The following is a 25,226-nucleotide window of genomic DNA, read 5'->3' as shown; positions in this document are numbered from 1 at the left end:
ATATGTGAAGGGCCATTAACAGAATACTTTAATCAACAGAAGAGGAGAAGAGTCGAGATAGAAAGGCGGCGGATCGAAGCATCGACGCGGAGCCCATAGGTGAGCATTGATCAGGAGGATTACCTTGATCTCACGGTCTGCAGCGTCGCCAAATCAACACGCTTCTTAAAGAGGCACAAACAGGTCAACGAGTTCAAATCTCAGATAAAGACGAGGATTAACTGTGTGTCAATGACTGCACTTTGGTAAGGCTCCACCTTCTTGCTGATCTTACAATAATAATAATCTTCATGTTTCTATGAAGGATGTCTAATCTGTAATAGGGGCGTGGAGATGCATTGAGATGCCTTGTGTGCCTTGCCTTGCCTAATAAGTGAATTTATACTGTTATGAAGGGAGCTGATAGCAGATACTGTTCACTGTAGGCCGATATGATTAGTATTGTAAACATTTAATATCCTATTGCGACTTCTTCCGCTTTAGCTTTAAACCAAGTTGCTTTTGGCTCTAAGCATTGCGTTTTTTGGGGGATAACTTTTTGACTTGGTATTAAACTTAAGTCAAACTCTGATCCCGTTGGAGATGTATTTAAAAACATTGCTGGCCCTTTTCTCTGAGTGGCAGAGTTCAAGAAGGGCCAAGATATTTCTCAAACATCGTTTTCAATTGTAAGCTGGTTATTAAAAATGCTCCCATTCATTCCTCATTTTCTCACCTCTTTCACACAACAAAGTGAACATGAATACCAGCCAGTGGAGAGAATGGGGTTGTTTACGTGTAGCTTCAGGAGCTACAAGCCTAAAAATAAAAACTCATTCAGGCGTTCTTTGGCCTTTTCAGCCATTAACAATAACAGATGCTCCATACAGTTGCTACTTTTTGACACTAATAGAACTCCAGACATTTTTACACTCTAAGTAAACATACTGTAGATGGCAGCTGACCAGTGGACACATTTTGAAGATGAAAAAGTCTAGTTTTATATGTTAAAAAAAGGCTATCGTTTGAATACATGGGCGCACTTTTTTTATTCAAAGTGATTTCACACAACTACAGCTAGGTCTTATTTCAAAGCTTTGACCCTCCTCTTTCCGATACAAAGAAACAGCAAGTCACTTTTCTCTCCAGGGATATTCGTGAAAGTCGTGGCGAGTTATTATCGGTATCATTGATATTCCTCTGGGCGTCTGATAATATCGGTCGGGCGTACATATCTTCTTCTGTTCCTGTACTTGCTGCTGCTGCAACAACGGCACTTACCCACTGTGGGATAAACAGAGGTTTTCTTATTTACCGTGGTATTTTCCCAGACTGGCAGAAGTAATAAATGATGTGAAAAGTGCTATGTATGTAGCGGCTCGTGGCTAATTCGCATGATGAAACCCTGGTGCACAGTGTTCATATTAGGGCTCATAGATCACAGACACAAGGCGCCGCTGATTTTCCATGTGGCTGAGTATCACTGGGATGACCTGGTTGCGGGGTGCGCTCTTTAGGACGTGTCTATACCTCTGGGTGAGCGCGGATAAAGGGGTAATGTAGGTCAGTGGGGTGACTTCAAGGGCATTGTGTTGAGAAGGAAAAGTATGGTCAGGATTCTTTGAGGAAAAAAACTCTGTGGGCTGTGGGTAAGGGATTGAGAAGTGAGGAAAGCATTTCCTGGATATGTAGGACCTCAGGAGGAGCTTTCCAGGAGCTGCCACTACAAGAATATCCACTGAAGAAAGATTCAATGCTTACTCAAAGATGCGCAAGTCATATTGTATCATGGTAAAAGTCGATAATTATAAGAAGAAGAAGAATATATACAGTACATAATACCCCCCTTTAAAGGTGGTACAAGAACGGGCAAATTCATTTTAGGAAAGAAAATATGTTTACGGTGAGGGAGTATCAGGGTGTTGTGGAGATTGAAGAGAAAGAGGTGAACATTGGCAGAGACTTTTTCTTTTTCAACAGCAGCAGATCCACAACAATAGAGTTAGCACAACTCCCTTTTCTCACCGGAAAAACTTCCCCTCACAACAATTTGTGTGTGAAACCAAACAAATCCTTGCCGTCGCAACATCATCATCATCATAATGTCCTTATTGTTGCATACCCTCGCTTTCCTCTTCATCAGATAATGAAAAATAAGGCACATAAGGACCTTTTAATAAATTTCGACTTTTTTTTAAATCAGAAAATGTGCCTTTGTTTTGATTGGGGAGCTGTCTTTGTGATTCAATCTCTGGAGTCTTTTTAGTCTTCGAGTATTTTAGTCGCTTAGTCTCGATTAATCCAATTGTTTTTGCCGTCCTGCTGTATGACATTTCTGAAGTCGGAGAGAAACAATAATGGCCTCTGCTGTCGCACTTTGAGAGCTACTAAAGTGCCACACAGTATATTAAACTGTACTTGCAGGTGAAGTTGAACGCTTTTACCACAAAGTGACAAAGAAACTAAATTTTCTCGCACTTTTAAACGATGAGTGACTCAAAAAATGTCTCTTATACAACAGCAGAAAACCCAGCAGTGACAAGGGCCCTTTTCCAAACAGTTCTCATTGTCATGTGGACGCTCATGTCAAGGCCGGAGGTTCTTTTCAGAGTTTTGCAAGTTTTATCCACAATGACAAAAAAACGCGTAAGAAATGTCCAAGGCCTGACTGGTCCCATTCACAAGACTGAACAAAACCACTTTTTTTTTTTATTGAGAGTTCTCTTCAGATAGAACCAGTCTTCACCTTGTGAGGCTCAATCAAATGGCCTCCTGCATACATTTCTCTCCCTCTTTTTATCTTTAATGAAATGAGGTAATTAGTTCCAAGGACAGAGACTGAGAGGGATTTTTATGTAACGCAGGGAACTGGAAAGGAAAGTTAGGAGAGAGCTCTTTGATTTCACCATTTAAGCCTGAAATAACTTGGATTTCTTTATTGTCCCCGTATTGGAAACTGTATCCTTGGTTATTTGTCCCATTCTTCTATGCACGGTGCACAAAGACATGGGAGGAAAAAGTTGATGAAATGTCTTGCTAAAGGACATCACAAAAGCTGGAATGGATGAAAAGGGGGAAATGTTTGATATATCTTCCAAAGACTTTTTCAGAGGGAATGTTGAATCTTGTTTATTTTGGTGAAAGTGAAAAAAATCTGTAAAAAATAAATTTGTGGGGGGCTCAAAACTCAATAAACCAGGCTGGGAATTAGATATTTGAAAATATTGTCAAGTACGAGACTGGAAAGTTTGGAGTCTGTAGGAGCTACTAAAGCAGATGTTGATGGAACAAAGCCTCATTTTGAGAAAAAGGGCTAAATTCTAATAACATTGCACATACTAGAGTACATTACTCTGGTCTCCCTGAAAAGAAATGACCATAACCAGTCATAACCATATTCTGATTATTGTGTCAATATTTGTGAATTATTGTGTGTGGGAAGCGTGGCGTAGTAGTTACTTCCTAGATATCTCCAGCTCGCTAGCATAGAAAACATCTTAAAATAAGCATCGTGCAGCGTAACCTTTGCACTTTATATACTCTGACATTAAAAAACATTTTCCCCTTCCCTTTAATCTCGCGGACACTTCTCTGTCTCCGCTGGATTGGGCTGCACCAAGTTGAACTGAAGCTGATAAACACCCATATACAACACCCCTTTGAGCAGGGCGAGGCGATATTGGAAAAAAGAAAATCATGATTGTTTTCCCCATATTGATCGATCTCAATTTGATTTTTTTTTTTAAAAGAAAAAAACAATAAATGCAGCAAACTCAGCAGCAAAAACAAACTCCACACTTCTAGCATCACAGTACAGCATCTCCACGTCACCCCTTCACCTGAACAAGCAACACACAAACATCTGCAAAGGGGACGCAAAAAATGTGAATATTTGAAGAATGTCAGAAGCAGAAAACGAGCTCATGTTTTTGTGCGGAGAATCAAAAGGCCACGACGTCACGGAGTGAAGCGCTAACAACTTCATATGTACATAAAGAAATGAGTAAACTGTGCATTTATTGGTAAAAAAAAGACGATCAAACTTACAGTTCACTGTTAGACGTCCAGCTAAGCCACCGCTGCAGCCTCAAAACAAATCCACATGGTCCAAATAGTGATCAATAGTAAAAGGTAAACTTTTTATCCCCATGCGTGTGTCCTGTTTAGGGATGCACCAATACCGCTTTTTCTAAAACCGATACGACTACGAGTACGAGTACGAGTACTTTGATTTAAATGGACTATACAGAGTTTAAAAATGTTAAAACTAAGTATTTTCATCCCCTTACATGATCCAGCCATGTCCTAATGTGTAGAATGAGCCCAGACCTGTTCACCACAACTGCCTCTAAAATCCTGCACTGTCACTCAGAAACGAGTTACTTTGGGTCCGAAGTGCCGTCATGCACGAGCTTAATATAGAAGGTGCAGTTACGCATAAGACCTGAGGTGGCAGTAGTGAGTATAAAATGACTAACTTGCATCTAGCTCCTACTTGCCAATACCGAATACCGATACGAGTACAAGGCATTTTCTTCAACATACTTACTTTTTCACAGCAGATTGGTTTGTAATTAGTTAATTTACTCATTTACATTTCCTTAAAGGAGCTATACCTGATTGTACAAAGAAACAGGGTCACTCAAATTTCAAATTGCTATTTTCTGGTCCAAACTCATCTCAAACTTTCCTAATGCATTTACAACATCAAAATTCATCACAGGGACTGAGTTTAAACCAGGTTTCTCAACATTCAGAGAGGAAAACTATCACTTCACTGTAAAAAATGCCTACTAGCCTGTCATTTTATGAATCTTTCCGGGATTCAGCGACTATCAGCCAAAATAGTGTTTTTCTGTGACTGTCTCTTGATGGATGTTTGGTGAACCTTCGCCAGAATCAAAGTGGATTAACTTTTATAACCAACGCGAGTCCCCAATGTGATGGAGAGTATGTATGTATGTATGCATGTATCAATTTTGCAAAATACCCGCCCTTTAAAGCACATATACAGGTCAGTATTTTCTCAGATGCTTCTTGGAGCTAAATGACAATGACCTGATCTGGGTATTTATCATTTTCATGATAAAATGGCAAGTGCTAATTTTAATAGCATTTGCGATTACGTTCTGAAAAGAAAGATTCCGTTCACTGCAGATTTTAAACATGTCCAGGAGCATCAACATTTGAGGGAAAAGTGAAACTACCAGAGCTAAACCAATCACATGCATGTCAGAACATACGAGTCATTTTCAGTCAATTGCAATTACTTGTGCCGCATCTACACCTGAATATCTCACACAAAACCAGAAAATAATGCAACTTTCTCAAAGAAACTTTCCCCTTTCATTAATCCTTGTATCGAGTTCACTATAATGGGAGATAATGGCGCTCAGGGCAACGTGAGTTTACATGATTTAAAGCTTTACAAACAGATAACAAGCAGACAAAGAGGAACACACGGCTCGGATAAAGAAGACCCTCTTTTTAATGACTGTTTCTGCATAATGACTTCAAATGAGGACAGTAGCATGAATAGTTGATGTGGTCTGAGTTCACAAATGTATTGAAACAACAGCGTCCTAGTTTAACTCACTGCACTGGCCTGGAGAAAGGTTAAGGCGCGATAATGTAAAGGCAAATGGGATAGGAACGCCTATGAGAGCCAACGAGAGAGAAGAAAGACCTTCTAATTGTTTAAGAGCCCGGGATTGTGTTCTTAAAACCGCTAAGATTTATGGGATTCCTGGCACAGTCCGTAATGATAAACCAAAGGATGTTCCGAATCGAAATAGATCAGTCATTGTCAACAAAATGCAATTGAGCAACTCACTGGCTGTGCTCGTCTTTTCTCTACTTTATGGTGCTGAGTATCTGGACATCTTCTCCTTTACCTTCTCTCTTCTCAATTTTTTTTTCTGGCTTGGCTAGTATCATTGCTTTCGCTTTCCCTTTGTCAAAGTGGGCACTTCCTGCTGCCCAGTTCCACAGGTTTTTTCTGCGATAGGATTGTCCAGCCCTAATGTCTAGTCTATGGACAATTGCCCCTGAAAATGGGTGAAACAAAGCATAACAACGCACATAATTTACTGAGTTTGAATCAGACTGTAATAGCCATTTGGACGGTTGCTTTTATAAATGACAAAGTCTGCAGTTAAAGATAACAACATTTTTATCGTCAATTCATATACATTGTCACTGAATTCCTCCCAAACTCCTGGTGCCAATTGGAGAAGCATCTTGAGTGTTAGAGAGATCTTTGAGGCTTGGAAACGCAAAGTAACAAGATGTCAACAAAACATCTTGATGTCAAAATGATTACTTTAGGTGTTAAACCTCTCCCACTGGTCTTTAAAAGTCCGCCTGCTGTCAAAGCACTAGAGCTGCTGACGAAGCTTCTTGGACAAGAGGCCAAATGTCCAACACTTTAACTACAGGCTACAGATGACGGTGTATGTTTGTTTATTCTATGGAAAACTCCTGTAGCACTGAGAGCTTACAGAAACACATTTACTTAAATATGGCATAAAATCTCTCTATTTTTTTCCACATAATGATCCATCCATTCAGCAACTCACTTCAAAATGTCATGCGCTAAGACAATATCATCCATATCATCAGAGCAGGTCCCGGTCTAAACAAACTTTTCCTCCTCACGTCTCTCCTCAAACCCCTCAGTCCCGGGACGTCCCACTGTCAGGCAGAGTGAAGCCTGTCAGTGATGCTGTGGAGCGGCTGACTGGAGGTTTTCGCTGACACTGCATGATCTTGTAAAAGAACACTGACACATTTCTGCTCTTAATACACAAACCACTGCTCTAATACACAGCTAGACAAATAAAAGAGAGTCGCCACCTGAATTAAGCGAACTGTTCTGATCAGGGGTTGGCGCAATTGGTCAGGTCTGGATTCAACAAAACTGGATTTCTTCTTCATTGATGGCAAGATGACAACGCTAGGGTTAAAGAGGCTCACATTGTGAAAGAGTGGTTCAGGGAGCATGAGACATCAGCTCCACACATAAAGTTGCCACCACAGAGTCAAGATCTTAACCCATTTGAGGGATGTGCTGGAGAAGGCTTTGCGCAGTGGTCACACTCTCCCATCGTCAATACAAGATCTTGATGCAGAAAAACTTCAGATCATTTTATGTACTCAAAACAAGAAAAAATGTTGCTTTGAGCAGTGGACAAAAGATACTAAATCAACATGCAGTTTATATATGAACCGTCATTTTTACTCATTTGCTGAACATTTGATATAAATATGAGGAAAACATTTTATGTTTTCATATAAAGATAAGATATGTCATGCATAAAAATTGAGAAAATTCAACAGTGACAAAATCAAAATAATAAATATAGACCTAGGTTGGTTTAAATTTGTCGATATATATACATTTTTCAGGCTGGATTTTGGATCTTATTTTGTTTTTGAAATAGCTAATTATAAGTGAAAAAAAAAAAACATATTATCCAAGACTGTTAAGTTTTTCAGTCTGTAAGAGCTACTAAGTGGAGATGTTGCTCCATGTACACATGTGCGTGTATATTTTCACCAGTAGGTGTCTCCCAGAAAAGAAAAGACCATATTTATATTACATCGTCATCTCGGTCGCCTTTTGCTGTACAAGTGGGTACAACATATGTTAATACTAGCTGAGACCCGGCCTTCGGCCGGGCCTCGCTAGTCTCCACATTTGATATTCTGAGATTATGAGTGATTACAAAGAAATGTCCAACCCGTCACACAGTTTAGCTGTAGACCAGTGGTTCCCAACCCATTCCAAAAACTATGGCCACTACAAATGAGTAAAAGAATGAAGGCAAAAAACAATTTCAAACAAACTGCAAAAAAAAAAGTGTTTGATGCAGCCGTGCTCTTTTCTTATAAACTACGACAATATTTTCGCTAAACTCGGGGAACAGGATTCAAGAGACAGTGGAATAATTATGGATAAATATTAGGGGTTCAGCTCTAACGGTTTGGTTCACGGTGCAGGACCCGTGGTTTGGTGCATCACGGTAGTGCACAATAAAAAAAATAATGAGTAGGTTTTGAACTGAAATAGCCTAATGAGCGTTGTTAGACAGTATTTATAAACTTACAATAAAATTGGCAATGCGTTCAAAGCTGCTTTAGAATAAAATGTACCTCTGGGCTCACAATACGTGAAAGCAAAGTAGAAAACAAATGGTACAGCAGCAAAGGAAAAAAAAGAAAGAAAAAAAACTACGCAGTGCAGGCCATGCGCTCGTTAAGTTGTAGTTTCATTTTCGCTTTTACTCACACGAGGATAAATCAGTCGGAGCAGCGCGTTTGATTAGAGGCCCGTGTTTGAGCAGGTTTTGGGCACGCACGCACACACATACACACACATACACACGTACGCACACACACATCGCCCTGTTAGGATGCGCGCGCACACATACATACACACACACACGCACGAACACACACACACACACGCGCGCACACACACATCGCCCTGTTTGGATGCGCGCACACGCACGGCAGTCAGATTTCGTGCACTCGCGTTTTTGTGACAGCGGGTTGTCCTCGGACAGCAGCACCACCAACCACGCACGCAGTACTGTCGCCAGGCTTCCTGGTGTTCCCAAACGGTCTCCCATCCCAGTCCTAACCAGGCACTTACCTGCTTAGCTTCCGAGGAACGGTCTCCCATCCCAGTTCTAACCAGGCACTTCCCTGCTTAGCTTCAAAGTCGGTATGGGAAATAAACATGGCGGCGCCCAGGCGGCGGCCATTGAGATAGCGTTTTCTATAATAGATTTGTGAATGAATAAGCGTGCAAGCCCGGCTTTTGCTGCGCAATGTTGTAGTTACTTCCTGGATATTTGCGGCTCCTCGCAGACAAAACGTCATAAGATAAACATGGTAAAGGTTTTTTATACTCACTAAGATGTTAAGGGAGAAAACTAGCTAAAAATCTCAACATTGACCATTTGTGTGAAAAATTCATGCTTTTGCCTTTATTTGTTTTATGTGTAAAATGAATGTGTTTGCAACATTTATGAAATCTACTGCTCTTATTGCTGCAACCACTACTGCAACTTCTATAAAAACTACAGCAACGACTCCGAGCCTAGAGTATCCCATCAGAATAAAAGTCTATAAGACTATAACTAATACAAATGTTAGTGCTACTACAATAACTACAACTTCCATTACGACTGCTGTAATATTACATCCAAACCTCAGGCCATTATATGGAGATAACTACATCCATTTGCGTTCTTTAGTATCTCCAGTAACTCTCAGTGGGGTACTATCTCTGCCCTCTCTCTCTTCTACCTTTGTATTGATCGGGGCCTAACTACGCTGCTGATTAAGCACGAGGCGTTACCGGTTCAATAAGGAATGTATCTCTCTCATGGATTTTGTGTACAGGCCATAAACGCTCGGGAAACTATTTGACTTTGACTGGACGTAAGGGCTTCTAAAGTTTCACCAGAGACAGGTTTAAGGCCGGCGTCAGAAGGCAGGATAACCACTCTGCCACAGGAACATGAGGAGGACGTCCATTTTTCAAATCTTAGTTGCATAAGTTCATTTCATCGACTTAAATGTTTGGTCAACATCATTCACTAAAATTGGACTACAACGAAGTTAGAAGTAGTTCCACTTTGTTGGTTAGAAAATGCAATATGGATATAAAACCACTGAAACTAAATATCCAGTAGTTTCACTTCTTGATCCTCCAAGTAGTCTCCAAATATGCCCCTCCCACCCCTCCACTTGCGAGTGTTTTCACAATGAGAGGATTAGCATTAGCATTTCCTGGATACATTCGACCTAGAGAGGAGCTTTTTGGGAGCTGCTACGAACAGCCACTGGAGTAGATCCAAAGATTACTCCAAGATACGCAACTGGGCCAAAACACAACTCCTGTATGTGATGAGAGAACAACATTGTATCATGGTCATAAAAAGTTGATTTTGCATAATACCTGCCTTTAAATCCACTGCCCAAGCCACGACTCTGATCCTTTGCTCATGAGGGAAGCTCCATGAAGCCGTAGACCATGATTATACTAAATATTATAAATGTACAGTTCACTAAAGCTACAGGAAGACCATGACAAAATTTTATTATATTGTCAAAAACAACATGTGCACAATTGCTTATATTAAAACAGTGTGCATAAACAATTTGCAGAGCAGTGCATCCTAATGAGCTGTCTCATTTAGCGCAGGCAGACACTGCTGTTTTTGGGGGTCACTGTTTTTCTCCATTTGCTTGAATGTTTGGACTGAGTGACTCACAAAGCCGACTCAGTATCAGCAAAAGTCTCCTCTCCACCGGACGCTTTACGATTTCAGGCTATTTCCCCGACAACCCAAGACATGGCTAGTCCTCCAGCTAACTCCTCGGGATCTGGAGATGGGTCCCTGTGCACCCTCCGCTCCATGGAGATTTGATGGATGGGTCAAATGCGAGGACAAACTTGCCAACGTTTACTGCAGCTTAAACGGACCACTTATGAGTCCGTGCTTTTGGCAAGAAATGTAACCTGCCATAAGCACACGCTGCCTAGAAGTCAAAGTTATGGTTATTCTACAGCGATCTGACCGTACAAAGCATTTTAGTTGATGGGAGTAGTTTTCTTCCCCTTCTATAGTTCATTGACAGTGCAGTGGTTCAGTATAGACAGTGTGGCCGTATTGACAGGAGCAGGGAGGAGTTAAGCCCGGTTCCCCTGACTCTGGCTCAAACAGGACACATATATCAGCGGTATCTGAAAACAGTCACACAAAGCCTCTGAGGAAATGAGAGTCAGGCAGCGGAACATCGGGGAATGGTTTAAAACATGTGACGAAGGGCATAGGTAGATCATTTTAAACTTTTGCATTTTAATGCCTTTCTGTTATGTGACTTTTGTTACGCCATCTCCGCCATCTTGGAGAACTTTGGCTGGTGTATATCATATCAAATTATGCATCCCCACTAAGTAAAGTTAAGATGAGCAGATACTTATAGAAAATGGAAAACTTTGCATTGTATCCCTATAAACTGCCTGGAGAGAGTTGAAAGCAACAACGCCTGCCCTGGAGAACATGTGTGGACATTAGCTACAGCTGGTGAGATGGTACAAACCTCTCCAAGACAAAACCCTGAACTCCTCTCCAAACGTCTTGCTTTGGATACAACATTTGACAGAGGTAAGAGCTGGGGCTGTCTTTTTACAGTTATCTCCTTGACCAGTGATAACGATTACAAAATGTTACTGCCAATCTTCATACAGAGTGGAGATATTGTCACATACATGCAGCATAATTCCACTTTAGTCCTCAAATGGGCGTCCTTACGAATGTGTTATGTAACTGGAACTGCATGAAATAGTGCAATCCTTTTACATTGCATTACTACACTTTGTATGACGCCTGTGACCACAAACACCCCGAACGGGTAGAAGCCGGGCTGCGCATGCACTGGTGTCTGAATGACTTGGCTAATGGCTACAATCTGATGTAGCATTTACATTTGTTTACGTGTGTATAGTGTGTTTTCATACCCACATTCTAAGGCTGCACAAAATATCGCCAAATAATCATTATTGCAATATCCATAATGCAAGAAGCCTCGAAGTATTAAATCACTGAGGTCTTCCATCTGGCGGAGACTGGCAGATTTTTTTGCAATCACAGCCCAAAACAAATTACTTAAAAATGTGCACGAGTTGAGATTTCCCTAACAGCTTCAGTTTGGTCCAGATTTACTTTTCTTTCTAGTCTTGTTTTGACACACAAGAAATAGAACGAACTGTTTGAAATAGTTTGGTAAGATTGTAATAAAAGAAAATCATGAACGTTGGCGTATATTGCTTTTTTATTCTCAATGTGCTCAGCAAAAGAACTGATTGGAGCTGGGTTCAAGCTAACAACCAAATAATAGGGGCTTTTTAACGGATAGCAACAGATTTTTGAATAAAGTTTCCATTTTCCTTTCTGTGAGGCAGGTAAACACTCTGATCAGGAAAGTGCGCAGAAGTAAACTAGTCTCCTTCTCAATCAGGGCAGGAACCTCAGTGGATCATACTGATGTTTAATATGTGCTGTACGCGGCCGGGGACTTAAAAGGAAAGAAGCAATTTAATCTCAAAGGTTTGAAGTTCAGACAGATGTTCCCAGAGCTCAGACTCACCTCATGACGACACTCAAGGGCGAATTTAACACCTCGAATACATCACAACTTAATAACCACCATATACCTTTAGACTGGAAGACGGATGGACTATTTCGACACAGAGCATTTCGAAGGACACATTTATCAGGCAAAAACATATTTGAAATGTATGTAATGTATTTCACACCTTTGCTGAGTGAACCTTCTTTGAGATCTATCAACTCTCTTTCGCTGTGATCACCGTCTTCTTGACTCCAATCAAAATTAAATCATATTAGAAATTCATATTGCCTCCAGCACATTCAAAGATAATACAATGATATTTAGGATCAGGCAAAGTCCTGTTGTAGCTGGACAAATAGCAGCTAGTCTTTGCCGTTATAACATAGCCATGTGCTTTGTTTACATAGCCATGTGCTCTCTACTTTTGGTTGTTCATTCGCTTCAATCACAATCACATACAGTACAAATGCGTGTGAGTGAGAATGGTTGGTGGTGGTCGGAGGGGCCGATGGCACAGATTGTCCGTCAGTCTACTCCAGGTGGACTCCGGGTGAATGAATAATGACTACAATGTGTCGCTCTGATTCAAATGCTGAACAATTAGATGCACAGTGTTTTTCCCACAAATGTCATGGTTTACAATATAAAGGAGAACAGGGAAAAAAAGGAGGTATAGTTTAACTACGTGTGACGTAATTGTAAATGTATGTATAATCGCTTCTACTACTTGTACTTTTTCAACAACAATAACTAGACATCTCAATGCATGTCATGAGTAATTAACAGCTTGTCTCTCCTTCAGACTAAAGTCATTACAGCGAACCCTCCCCACAGCCCCCTGCCGGGCTCTGCGATGACCCTAAACACCCCCTGCCTTCAGACTGACGGCTCTTTTATGAGGCACTCTGTCAACATCGACAGACGTCAAGTCGACATCTCCAATTGAAGACGAGAGATTGAAATTTAAATTAGATGTGGAGCGAATTAGTTTTTTTTTTTGTTGGTTATTTTGCCTCCTTACGTTTAAATGAAATAAGAAACTATGTGTCAGCACATCTTCTGATTCTTGCATGTTGAAGGTCAGAATAAAATCCGATTTCAGTTCAGTTGAAATATTGAACATTTTTCTCAGGGACTTGAGTCATACAGTGGCTCCAAACTAATAAAATATGGGAGCAGTGAAGTGAACTCAAACCAACATATTCTATTTTTAATGGTCAAAATCTCATCATAGCCATTCATAAATGCACTCACTCCCCTTCCATCATTCGTCAATGCAGCAGAACTATCAGCCATATCAGCCATCTCCTCCTGCGATTTCTAGCACAATTCTTCATAATAATCTCAACAAGGCCCTAACAGCAGCTCTTGTGAAAGCGAGAGAAGACGATGGGTGGGTGACTTCAAAATACACGGGCTATTCCGGATTTGGGTGGTTTTTGAGGGGCTTTTGTGCGGGTTACTCACTTGTGGGTCTGTATGCTGTAAGTCTCTCTGGCTTGAATTATCATCGCAAAGATCAACTGGACTTGGTTTAATATAATTTAAGTTCCATTTTGCTTTACAGGAATGAGGTCACCACTTGATCAGATGTAACTGAGGCCTGTCCAAGTCTGAAATCTAGATTAGCAAAAGCAGAGGAACATTTGACCAATGATGTAATGTTGTGACTGACTGGACTGTGCTAAATACAACAACATTTACGTAGTGGGTTGAGGAATTGGAAAAAAAAAAATACCCTAACCAAAAATTTGACAGAACAACATATTTCTTTAGAGAAAAACAATAAGGTTAAGGTTTATTTTTCATTCAATCACACACCAGCTCCAAGATTCATCCAGCGCTCTACAAACACAACAAACATGTCTGAATGATTTTCCTGCAATTTTGTCTCTTTCTGGAGACACGTCATCCAGGAGATTACTATTTGAGAGAAGACTGAGGAAATAGGAATGAGAATACAAATCAAATGCATTTTGAACATGTTTTTAGAAGTTTAAACTTCAGGGTTAGCAGCATTATGAAAATACCCAATTGCTATTTTTTAAAGTAGTGAAGAATTCCTTTGTTTTTTGTACCGATTGACACAAAACTTCCTGACACAATACTCTTATCTCCAGGTTTGGGATCGGCAGGAGTCATCAATGCAGCAACGGGAGCCTCTCCGTTTTAATGGCAAACTGGTTTTCATTATGAAACAAGAAACATTCACATTTTTCAGACAGAAAGTTCTCTTGCTCAGCTTTAACCCAGTGTGAGTTCATTGTTGAACCGTTTGAACTGGCCTCCTCAGGTCAATACAGAGAACACTGACTGACTGAGAGAGTAAACCAAAAGACTTGTTCATTGGGTTCATCTGTCTTACGTGATCTGATCTCTACAGCTAACTATTGAAATGTATTGATGCTTTAGCTTAAGGGAAAAAAATAACTTTTGAGTCGGGTAAACTGGGCTTGCAGGGTGCCTACAGTAGTCAAAAAAAAAAAAAAAAAGCTTCTAAGTGCCGACCCTTTGTTCATGTACATTACATCTGCAATTCATGATGTTACAGTTATACATTACTTTTACATTTACATTAAATAAACAATATACAATCCTTCCTGAGTATTCTAAATCAGTTTCAAAACACAACTATACACCTGTATATATTTGTGAGTTAAGTTTTATCCTACTGTAGTTACAATTGTCAACATACAATCAACAGACTTTTACAGCACTGGCAAACAAGGAGGTTTTACCATTTCATATCATTAACACAGGACGCTAATAAATAATAGTAATAATCATAATTAATAGTTATTGTTGTTGATCATAACAATAATCATTCTTGTCATTATCAATGGATGAATATTCGATTTCATATTATAGGCATATTGGACTTTATATTCTGCCATCTTGCCACTTCCTTGTTGTCAGATGATCCATGTTAGCGGCACACATGGCCAGAGATGTTACTTTACTTGAAGCTAAATGTTTTTTAGGTGATTATTACCTCAAAATGTAACATTAGGGTGTCAGACAGAGCTGAGAAATAATGATTTTGAGCCGGTTTGGACTGTCCTGAAATAAGATCACCAATGAAACTTAAAATAAGACAGAAACGCTTGAAATAAGACAAAAAAGTCAAAGGCATTCGAACAGACATTCCTACAGTCCAAACCTACACAGAATCAGCACAAATTCCAGTATTTCAAGTACATTTAAGTCTTTCTTATTGAAGTGATTTGAGAGTACTATTTTATTTTCAATGGGGATTTTTTCTGTGTTTGCTATTTCGACGTTGCAATTACTTTTATTGCTCTAACTGCAATTATTCCAAAATCCTAAATATAAATCCATTGTCCATGTTTTCGACAAACAAATGAATTAAACTTTATTGTCCGTCATGGGGAAAAAGACAGAGACAGGAAGAAACAACAATTAGTGCAACCAAATATAGAACTAATAATAAAAAATAAATAACTGAAGACTTGTACAATGCCAAAAATAAAAACATTGAAAAAGCAAGAAACTCGATCATCCAAGCGACCATGGGCAGACAGATAATACACGTTAGCGGAGCCAAACCCAACCTGTATCATCTCCTTTCTATAGTGCTCCCTCTCAAACTGTCCACAACAAGAGGGTCATAAATTATGCAGCAACTCCCTTCACTTTCTTTCTCGACACATTTGACGCCTCGTTGTCGACTCTTCACAACGGGCAAAAAAAACCCGCACAACTCCAGCCCATACTTTTTATAGGCGAAAGTAAAAGGCTCTGCTATTATTACCAGCATCCCGCGGCTCTTAGCGTCCCATTCACGACCCGACAAAAGAGGAGCGCGGAGGAGAAAAGAGGCGGATGGAAGATTTTTAAGTGCAAATGGCTGGTGGGGAGAGAGAGAGAGAGAGAGAGAGAGAGAGAGAGGGAAAGATTGAGGGGGGGAAGACCATTACCCAACGACACTGGAGTGAATGGTTACCTTCGGGGCGGATGGAGGAAGACGACGTTATGAGGAGCAGACAGTGGCAGGAGGCTCAGGACCAGGACAATGGGGGGAAATATCAGGGACCGAGTAGTTTTTGGGTGATTCCGAGGTTGTGGTGACCTGACACACTGACACGCGGGAGAATGTAACTGGGAGCAGTCGTCAATGAGGCAAAAGAGGAAATGAAGGGAGCTGAGAGATCTTATACTGGGTCCAATATATCGTTTTGTGATCAATCTGGTTACGCCTTTGCCGTAACGTTTCAAAACCACATGGGGTTGTTGACGATGTTCTTTCATCCATAACATACCAACACAAGAAGAGAATCCCACATTATGTTGTTTGCGGGACATTATGCAAACACACAATAGCTTCAACCCTTACAATTTGCCGTTGCCGCCGTTTAAAACTGCATAAATACATCCACATGTGCAGCAGAAGTCAGTGAACAGGTTGTGCGCTGAGCCAACAGGTGGCATTGGCTTTTATAACGTATTTCTCTTCTGAATAAACGTTATATTCTGGGCTTTGGGGCGGCTGCGTTTTCTGAAAAGCCGTTGGCAAAAATTGAGCTGCAATTTTCTTCAAATGAGCATAAACATGAATGGTGCTTTGGGGAGAAATTGCAGTGGAAATATAAAAGTTTATGTACGCACTATGAATTCTGACTTTAGTTCCTCCCATGGCGTTCAAATGTGCAGTCTAAATATTTGTATGTGTCCCAAGTGTTTACTGCTTTGGTCTATATACGGTGCATGTCCTGTCCTGCTTGTGTTACTGTGGCAGAGTGGTCATCCTGTCGCCTGCTCGTATATAGAGGATGCTGGTTGCATTCGTGATCTGTTTTGCATGTCCTACTTTTAAAACAATTCATAAGAAGTCCCAGTGGATGTTGGTCTCCGCCAGGGCTGCTCTTTCTCTCAGGTTCTGTTCATTACTTTTATGGCAGAACTTCTAGGTGCAGCCAGGGGCCGGAGGGTGTCCTGTTTGGGAACCTGTTTGGGATCGGTGCGGTGTCGGCAGTGATGGCAGTGTTGTTTTCGTCAACAAACACGATATCATTTCAACTAATGACAATAACTTAACTTAATCTGTTTGCCAAAAGCTATATAAAGCCAAGAGATTATTATTCTTTATCAGAATTTCCAATACTGTAATAATTAATTATTACATTTTGAAACTGACTAAATGACTAAAATGTGACTAGAACTAAAAGCATTTTCATCCAAAAGACTAAAACTAAAAGGGCTGCCAAAACCAACACTGGTGATGCGGTCGCTGTTTCGGACTATTCACTCGCTTAGGTGGGGATTTACCGATCGATCTAAGTTCCTACCCTCACCCTGGACGCACCCTCAGAGACAGGGTGAGGCTCAGTCACCTGAGAGGAGCTCCAAGTAGAGCTACTGCTCCTTCATGTCGAGAGGAGCAGCTGAGGTGGCTCGGGCATCTGTTTCGGATGCCTCCTGGTCCTTCCCTGTGGAGGTGGGAGGAGGCCCCGAGAAGACAAAAGGGATCCATGGCGGATCGGGATCCTCCCAGAACAGCTGGAGGAGGTGTCTGGGAGAGGGAAGTCTGGGCATCACTGCTCAAACTGCTGCCTCCTGGCCACAGATGAAGTGGAAGAAGATAATGGATTTATGGATGTTTAAAAGTATTCAACACTGGGTTTATGTTTCTTTTGTTAGGATATTTTTTTGTTCGTCAGTCATAATTACAGTTACGCAGGTAAGAGCCTAACATTTAACAGCAGACAGATCTCCATTTGAGTAGTTTAATATTACAAATACTCAGAAAAAACACTTAGAGGAGCACGATACAGACACAACCAACTACTGTGCTGCTGTCACAGTAATGTCAGCTCTTATTGTCTCTGTCAAGGACAAATAAAAGGTCACAGGATGATGGTCTCTGTTTGGACAGAGTGGCACAATGATGTCGTTGTGTTCTTGTCAAACTGGTCATTACAACACTAACACAGCACTTATGAACGAGATCTGATCCTTCTACCACAAAAAATGAACAAAGACACAGCCAAAACATTAGCATACAGTGCCTCACTCAAACCCATTAAACATTAAGCAATACATTCTTGAAACTTCTCACTTTAAAATTCCTTTTCTCTTCAACCAATCTCAGTTTTACATTAGTTATACTGAAAGCACAGGGCCAGAAACACATAGCAACAAGCTGACATTCCTTGAAGTATGTTGAAGTCTGAAGATGTGTAACTACTAGCCTAGTTAAGTAGCACACACAAACTCAAAAGCTCTTCTATATAAGCATATTTGTTCAATGAGTGATAATGATGTGAGAAAGGTTCTTTATAGTGATAATATCAATGAGCATGATTTTGGGCAATGCAATGTACTGTATCGCCAAATTATCCTTATTGCAATATTAAACAGATTTACTTGTTTTTGTTGCAAACACAATGTAAGTTTTTAGTCATTACAATTTGTGCACTGTGGCAGAGGGGAAATTGCCTACAAACTCTGAAAAGTAAATCATCTCTACGGCATGAAAACCAAAGTAAATCCCTAAAAAGTGCTTTCTCATTTCTGTTCCCTGTTGTCATCTCCACAGCTGGACTTTGAGTTTCTTCCGATGGAGAGTTGACCCCAGTCTCACACACAGAGTATATTCGAAAGGGTTTAATTAAAGTAAGAGCACAGGAGGCATCAAATAGTGCATTACTATTATTGCTGGGGCCACTTTTGTGACAAACGTTTCGGTGACGCATTGGCTTTTTTCAGACGACAAACAAAACACGGGCGTGACAGGGGGACTATAACAGAGTGCACTGGTCTAGAGGAACATAGTTTAATGCCTAATCAACTGTTTTGTGCTTTCAACCATATTGTAATGTTCAATCATCATCAAAAACAAAGCTGGAGTGTGTTTTTCCTTCAGCACGTCTCCCTTTTACGCTCTCATAACGCCAGCTCACACGCCGATATTCGTCACTCGGAGTAATCCAAAAGCTCTGTTCCTGTATGTGGTCAAACTACTGTATTTCAATACTATACAATAAAACAGGAAACATTTGGCATAAACATTATGTACAATTTAAGAGTCAATGTTAATGCTTCAATTTGGCACAATTCACTTAAAATTGTTTTTATTTAAATTTTTCCTTTCAATTTTTCCTACTCTTTCTCAGCAGCAGCAAGATGTTTGCTATTTTCTACATTTTCTAAAATCTTAAATCCCAGGGGTATCTTCTTGACAAATACATCATTCACGCGATACTAGTTGTAATAGCCTGAATAAAGCATAGGAAAGAGTAGCCGTAAGAAAGTACTTTAAAGTCATATTTCTGCAAAACAATTCACCAGTATACAGAATAAATGATAATGACTGAATGACATTATTCAATCACTGTTTTTTATTGGCTAACTATCCAAAAACCCATGCGTCTTCATGTGAACAGCCTCAACTCTTAACGTTGTTGGGAGCGGGACATCACCAGCTCATCGCCATGGAAACTCTGCTGTTTTGAAGTGCTTTAGTGCTTTATTCTGATAACTCACAGCAAAAATATCATTGCCAGTGTGTAGTTGATCACTAGGTGTACATTTGCATCGGTGGCAAGTCTGTCGACATTTTCACAACACTTTATGATAAATCTACAAACAGGCTTTTTTCTAACAGGAGCGTGTATCTGTCTAATGCCATGACCTTAATAGACATGACCTAATCAAACGAACTGGGAGACATATGTGAGAAAATGGATTCATGTGGCTTTCTCTGGAGCTCCATCTAGTGGACAGCAGTGCTACGACAAGCAGAATGTAGTCAACACAGGCAAGGAAGAGGAGGAATCGAAGAAAAGGCTTGATATAACAATCTTGTGGTACCATATGTGTGTACCATAAGTGTGTACCGTGTGCACTTACATTATCTACTACAAGTTTAATGATTCATAATACATATATCCTTATCAAAATATGAGCAACAGAATGACTTTTCCAGATATATATTTGCTGACTGCTACACAATCACAAGTATTTTGAATATTGGAGGTTGCTCTACATTTTATGACAACTACAAATCCTTTGAACTAGTTTGACGAAAAAGAACGAGGTTTACAGTTTGCAAGTTTAATAATATAATATTAAAATGTCAGAAAATAGCAAACACTTTTTTAAAGGAAAGCTCATACATTGCACAAACATTCTTTCTTGGTTTTAATTAACTGTATTTATCTATCTATAAACAAAAATCTTGCCAACATATTGAATATAAGGACTTTGGGAATGAAACCCTTACTTCACTCTGTATTTTGTAACACATTGAACACTCTTGACTGATCCGCTGACCTATTTATAGCGTCGTCCTCATAGTAAAGTCAAAGCAGCGCGCGCTCATTGACTGTTTATGATGGGGACAATAGAGTTTCCCAGAGGCCCCGGGGGCCAGACTTTCAGATCACACACAAAACAGATACAGCGACCTATATCCAGGGGTCAATATCCCCTCAATCACCGCAACAATGACTTTACTGCAGGAGACACGCAAAAATGTACTCATAGTTGTAGTAGTAGGATCCGAGTAACGGCTAGGGTGAGCAAAATTAGACAAAATGCAGTAATCGATAACTGCATTTAATATTGTGGTAGCATTAGTTTGACGCTATACTAAACCATTTCAACACAGTTACAGTTGTGTAAAAAGGAGGTTTAAAGAATGCATCAGAATAAAGAGAACTAAAACTGAAAATCAACAATACAAGTATCTCAAAACGGTCATTATCCATTCAATTTACCAAGTTTAAATCAGGAAAATGATAAGACGGAAGTTTTGCACATTGTGAAGCTACATTACGTTTTTCTTTGCAAAAACTGTGTAAATCTCAGTGATATGGACGACCTCAGTGCATAAAGTACATTCTTAGGATATGGATATTGCATCACCATATATTTAAAACAATTTGCTGATTTGCAAGATACTTAGAATCGATTCAAACTACCCAACAGTTTAGCATTAGCTGTTTAGTTTTGTGCATTTGAAGTGTATTCTGAAATTTGAATTTGAATTTCTTACAAAAAGATGCATAAAGTGTTTCATTCAAAGTTTGCAAAGTCTGTCTTAATGACTGTCACACCAACATAATTTCTCAATCCCTATACTTTTAACTTTTGTACCCTTTTCTCCATATTACAAGATGCTGGCACTTGCTGCACATGTGCAATTCCCTCCTTGCTTTTACATGAGTCAACAGCAAATAAATGCTATAAACCACGACAGAACACAAGACCACTCATTAGTCCTCATTGGGACTGACAGTAGTAGTAGTAGTAGTAGTAGTAGTAGTAGTAGTAGAGGTTGTAGGAGCACTCATAGTGAACAAATCAATCAATGACTCGATAAACGTTGCAATATTCACAAACAGTACATTCATTCATAAGTTCGTAAAATGAATTAATCACAACTAGTAGTAAAATAGTGTGCAACAGCAGCTAAGCAAACAGCCAATGACCGTCCTTACTGAGCAGTGATGTAGTAGTAGCAGTAGTAGTAGTAGTAGTAGTAGCAGTAGTAGTAGTAGTAACACTGGTAGTAGTAGAAGAAGAAGAAGAAGAAGAAGAAGAAGAGCTATATTTATATAGCGGCTTTCACAGACATAGTCACAAAGCGCTTTACATGAGACAAGTGTACATTCACACTCGGTGGTGGTTAAGCTACGTTTGTAGCTTCAGTTTCCCCTGGGGGAGACTGACAGAAGCGCTGTCACGACTGCACACGTCTGCACACGTCTGCACACGTCTGCGCCAACGGTCCCTCTGACCATCACCATACATTCACTCACATCATTCATCCTGGCCTATTGTACATGTTTTTAGTGGTAGGGGAAACGGGAGTACCCGGAGGAAACCTACGCAGACACGGGGAGAACATGCAAACTCCACACAGAAAGGCCCCGTCCAGGTGGGAATCGAACTCTGGACCTTCTAGCTGTGAAGCGAGAGCTAGAAGCTAGATGGTCCGCTGTACTACCGTGCCACCAGTAGAAGTAATAGCAGTAGTAGTAGTACTAGAAGTAGTAGCAGTAGTAGTGGTAATAGTAGTAGTAGTAGTAGTAGTAGTAGTAGCAGTAGTAGTAGCAGTAGTAGTACTGGCAGCAGTAGTAGAAGTAGTTGGCACAGGCAACAAAGAGTAAGCCTGGTTTAATCCTGAATAGGAAATGCTTTTGTGTTGTATCAAGGTATCGTGATAACTAATAACTAATAATCTATATCACAATATAAAAAAGAAATATCACGATAACGATATATTTGACGATATAACTGACAATGGACAAATTACTTAAAAATCCCAGCCTATTAAGAAGATTAATTCAGTTATATTTTATTACCGTGTTTTCCGTACTATAAGTCGCACTTTTTCCATAGTTTGGCTGAGGGTGCAACTTATTCTCTGAAGCGACTTATACATGTTTTGTCTCCATTATGCATTTTGTGGCTTATACTCTGGCGCAGCTTATAGTCCGGAAAATACAGTCATTTCTTTTTTTAACGGCATACTAATTTTTTAATGCTCTGATGGAGTGGAGTGTGACATAAATTATATTGTGTAACGATATAAAAAAATTACAACGATATCAGAAAATTATGCTGCGATAACGATATGTGATACGATATGGCCCACTTCTAATGATAACAAGTTGCAGCTGAACAGCTGAAACAAAAAAAAGTCCAGTAGTTTAATTTCCTGATTTTCATGCAATCACTCCTTTTCCCTGCACAGCTGTTTCAATATAGAGAACAGAAGAATAGCTGTGCGGTTCGTGTGGCTGTAGTGAGGCAATGTGAGTGCTTTTATTTTGCCATGAGAGATTAAGTTTAGCAACATCGAGATGTGAGGATAGCAAAGATGCGCTAGCGGCTCATGGCACATGTCATGTTAAAACATCTACGGTAATTAATATGCTTGTTTGATCCCTGACTTTAATGAGAACGTGTCACACTATGCTGCTATACAATAAAAACCTCCATTTCGTGCTGGGGTGGGCCATGTCATATTTGATTCCCACCTGGACGGGGCCTTTCTGTGTTTGCATGTTCTCCCCGCGTCGGCGAATGTTTCCTCTGGTTTCCCCTACCACAAAAAATATGTACAATAGGCCAGGATGAATGAGAGTGTGTTTGAGAGCTGACACTGGGGGACAACGGACGTAATGGTGTGTTCATTAACATGCTCTGTCCCTACAAAATAAAGTCAGGACCAGGCGCAGACGGAGATCGCAGCTAACAGTACGCTCAGCTCCACTCAGAGCAGCATAAACACCGACTGTAGGACACAGGAGCTGGTGCTTATACATGAATAAATATCTTTGAATTAATATTCCCAATAGGAGTAAGGTTGAGATTTTGAAGACAAATATATCGTTATCGTGGTATTTCTTTTATATATATCGTGATATAGATTATAGGTCATATCGCCCTGCCCTATTTATTGACCTATAAAATTCTTTGGAATATGATGTATAGTGTTATGAACAGTGTGTTGTGGATATGTATCGTGTCAAAGACAAGACTACATAGGAGTTACGACGACTACAAGTTTCAACTCTTCGACTGCAGCTTTTTACAGATACGATTTTTGCATTTACAGGAAGAGCCCTCTCTCAGAATCCTAAAATGGTACAAGTAGAAGCAGGTGTAGTATCAGAACAGAATAGACCAAAGAGACCATTTCATGGTCAAAGACTAAAATGCAAAGGAAACATTCTTGTACGCATTTCAACAAACCAGCAGCAGCTTACTACAATGCCTCTGTTGTATTTCCAAAATTGAAACTGGTCTTTGCTCTGCCTTACATGGAATGCATTGGTTCTCCAAAAAGTTCAATAGCAGAACCTCCTTCTCCAAATCAAGGAAAAGCTATCCATTTAGGCACGGGTCCAGCAGCAAGTCTCAGGCTCCTCTAAAGTCCCCTATCAGACCGGTCCTGCGCGCTGTTAATTGCATTTAGCCCCGTGCCAAGGTCGAAGAGGCTGCAACCAAATGAAAACTTTCCTGGATGTGATCGGAACCGGCTGCACAGTAAGTCAAAGAAGTTGATTAGCAGCCAAGTTGGACAAAACGACCCCAAAAAAGAAGTGTGGACAATGACTAAGCCACGAACTTAAATGTTCTGCACATTTATATTCCACACACTAAAGTAGGCCACATTTTTGACACAAATAATGACATATGGCCAGCTTATAGCTGCACAATGTGAGAACATTTTGCCAATAAAGACACAAAATTACAAAATCAGGGCCAAAGCAAAGCTAAAACTGAACTATATGTTTTTCCTGACTTTGCATATTTAATGTATAACTTTATGCGGTAGAAGTCAGAACGCACCTGTCCTTAATTAGAACAATAGAATGTCGCAGTTTGATTAGCAAAGCAGAATAATCCCATAAGACCTTTAGCGTTAAGTTAAACACATTTAACATTTGAGAAAGGAAAACTTTTTACTCCAGAAAGTAAACAAACAAGGGTGTAAGCCATGCGAAATAATGCAGATCACAATTGAAAGAAAAACATACAGTTAGCCACGCTTCAAACCTAAATTAAGAATGAAGAACTTGCCACGATCTCTTACCTTTCCGACAATGTCTCCTCAAACCAAGTTCATAGTCGTAAATAAAAGCAGCCTTCCAGTGTCAAACGCCAGCGAAAGAGTGGGTAATACTGTCAAATTTGATTATTATTTCTTGCAATGGCTTCAAATTATCGTTTTTTACGAGAAAAGTAAAGTCCAGAGGATCCTTTCCTGCGCAGTGTCCGGCGGAGCCGAGTGCATCGCCTCTGAGCTGGAGAGGCTTCTGCAGCGTCTCTTCAGCATCAGCCAAAGAGTTTCAGTAACACAAGAGGAGTGACTACCTTCTCCTCCCACGTACGTCTCCTTTAGATGAGTCTGTCATTCTCTGTTTTGGTCGCTTTAAGTTCTCCATTTCCGTTTACTCACTGAGATTTAATTATCTACATGTATTACAAAGACATTAAAACAGATATATATTATTTTATTTTAATTATGATCATCGTCAGAGAGTAGAAGACATCAAGATACTTAATACACCGTTACTGCTTGGAGTAGAAAGCCTGTCAAGAGACTAAAATGCCTTAATACA

The 25,226-nt window shown here is 40.0% G+C and overlaps 1 protein-coding gene across 1 annotated transcript in view; it reads right to left on the bottom strand.

The window, feature by feature from the left end:
- Positions 1 to 24,890, bottom strand: part of LOC306962167 (multiple epidermal growth factor-like domains protein 11) — a 131,280-nt gene extending 106,390 nt beyond the window's left edge. Inside the window, exon 1 of the mRNA XM_079555243.1 lies at positions 24,698 to 24,890. The gene's annotated coding sequence lies outside the window, so the exon portion shown is untranslated. The remainder of the gene's footprint in view (positions 1 to 24,697) is intronic.
- Positions 24,891 to 25,226: the final 336 nt, after the last annotated feature.

The sequence above is a fragment of the Gobius niger genome (genome assembly GCF_951799975.1).
Source record: "Gobius niger genome assembly, chromosome: 4".
Taxonomy (NCBI): Eukaryota; Metazoa; Chordata; class Actinopteri; order Gobiiformes; family Gobiidae; genus Gobius; species Gobius niger.
The sequence above is the reverse complement of the archived record's forward strand: the minus strand, read 5'-3'. Positions and strand labels throughout refer to the sequence as shown.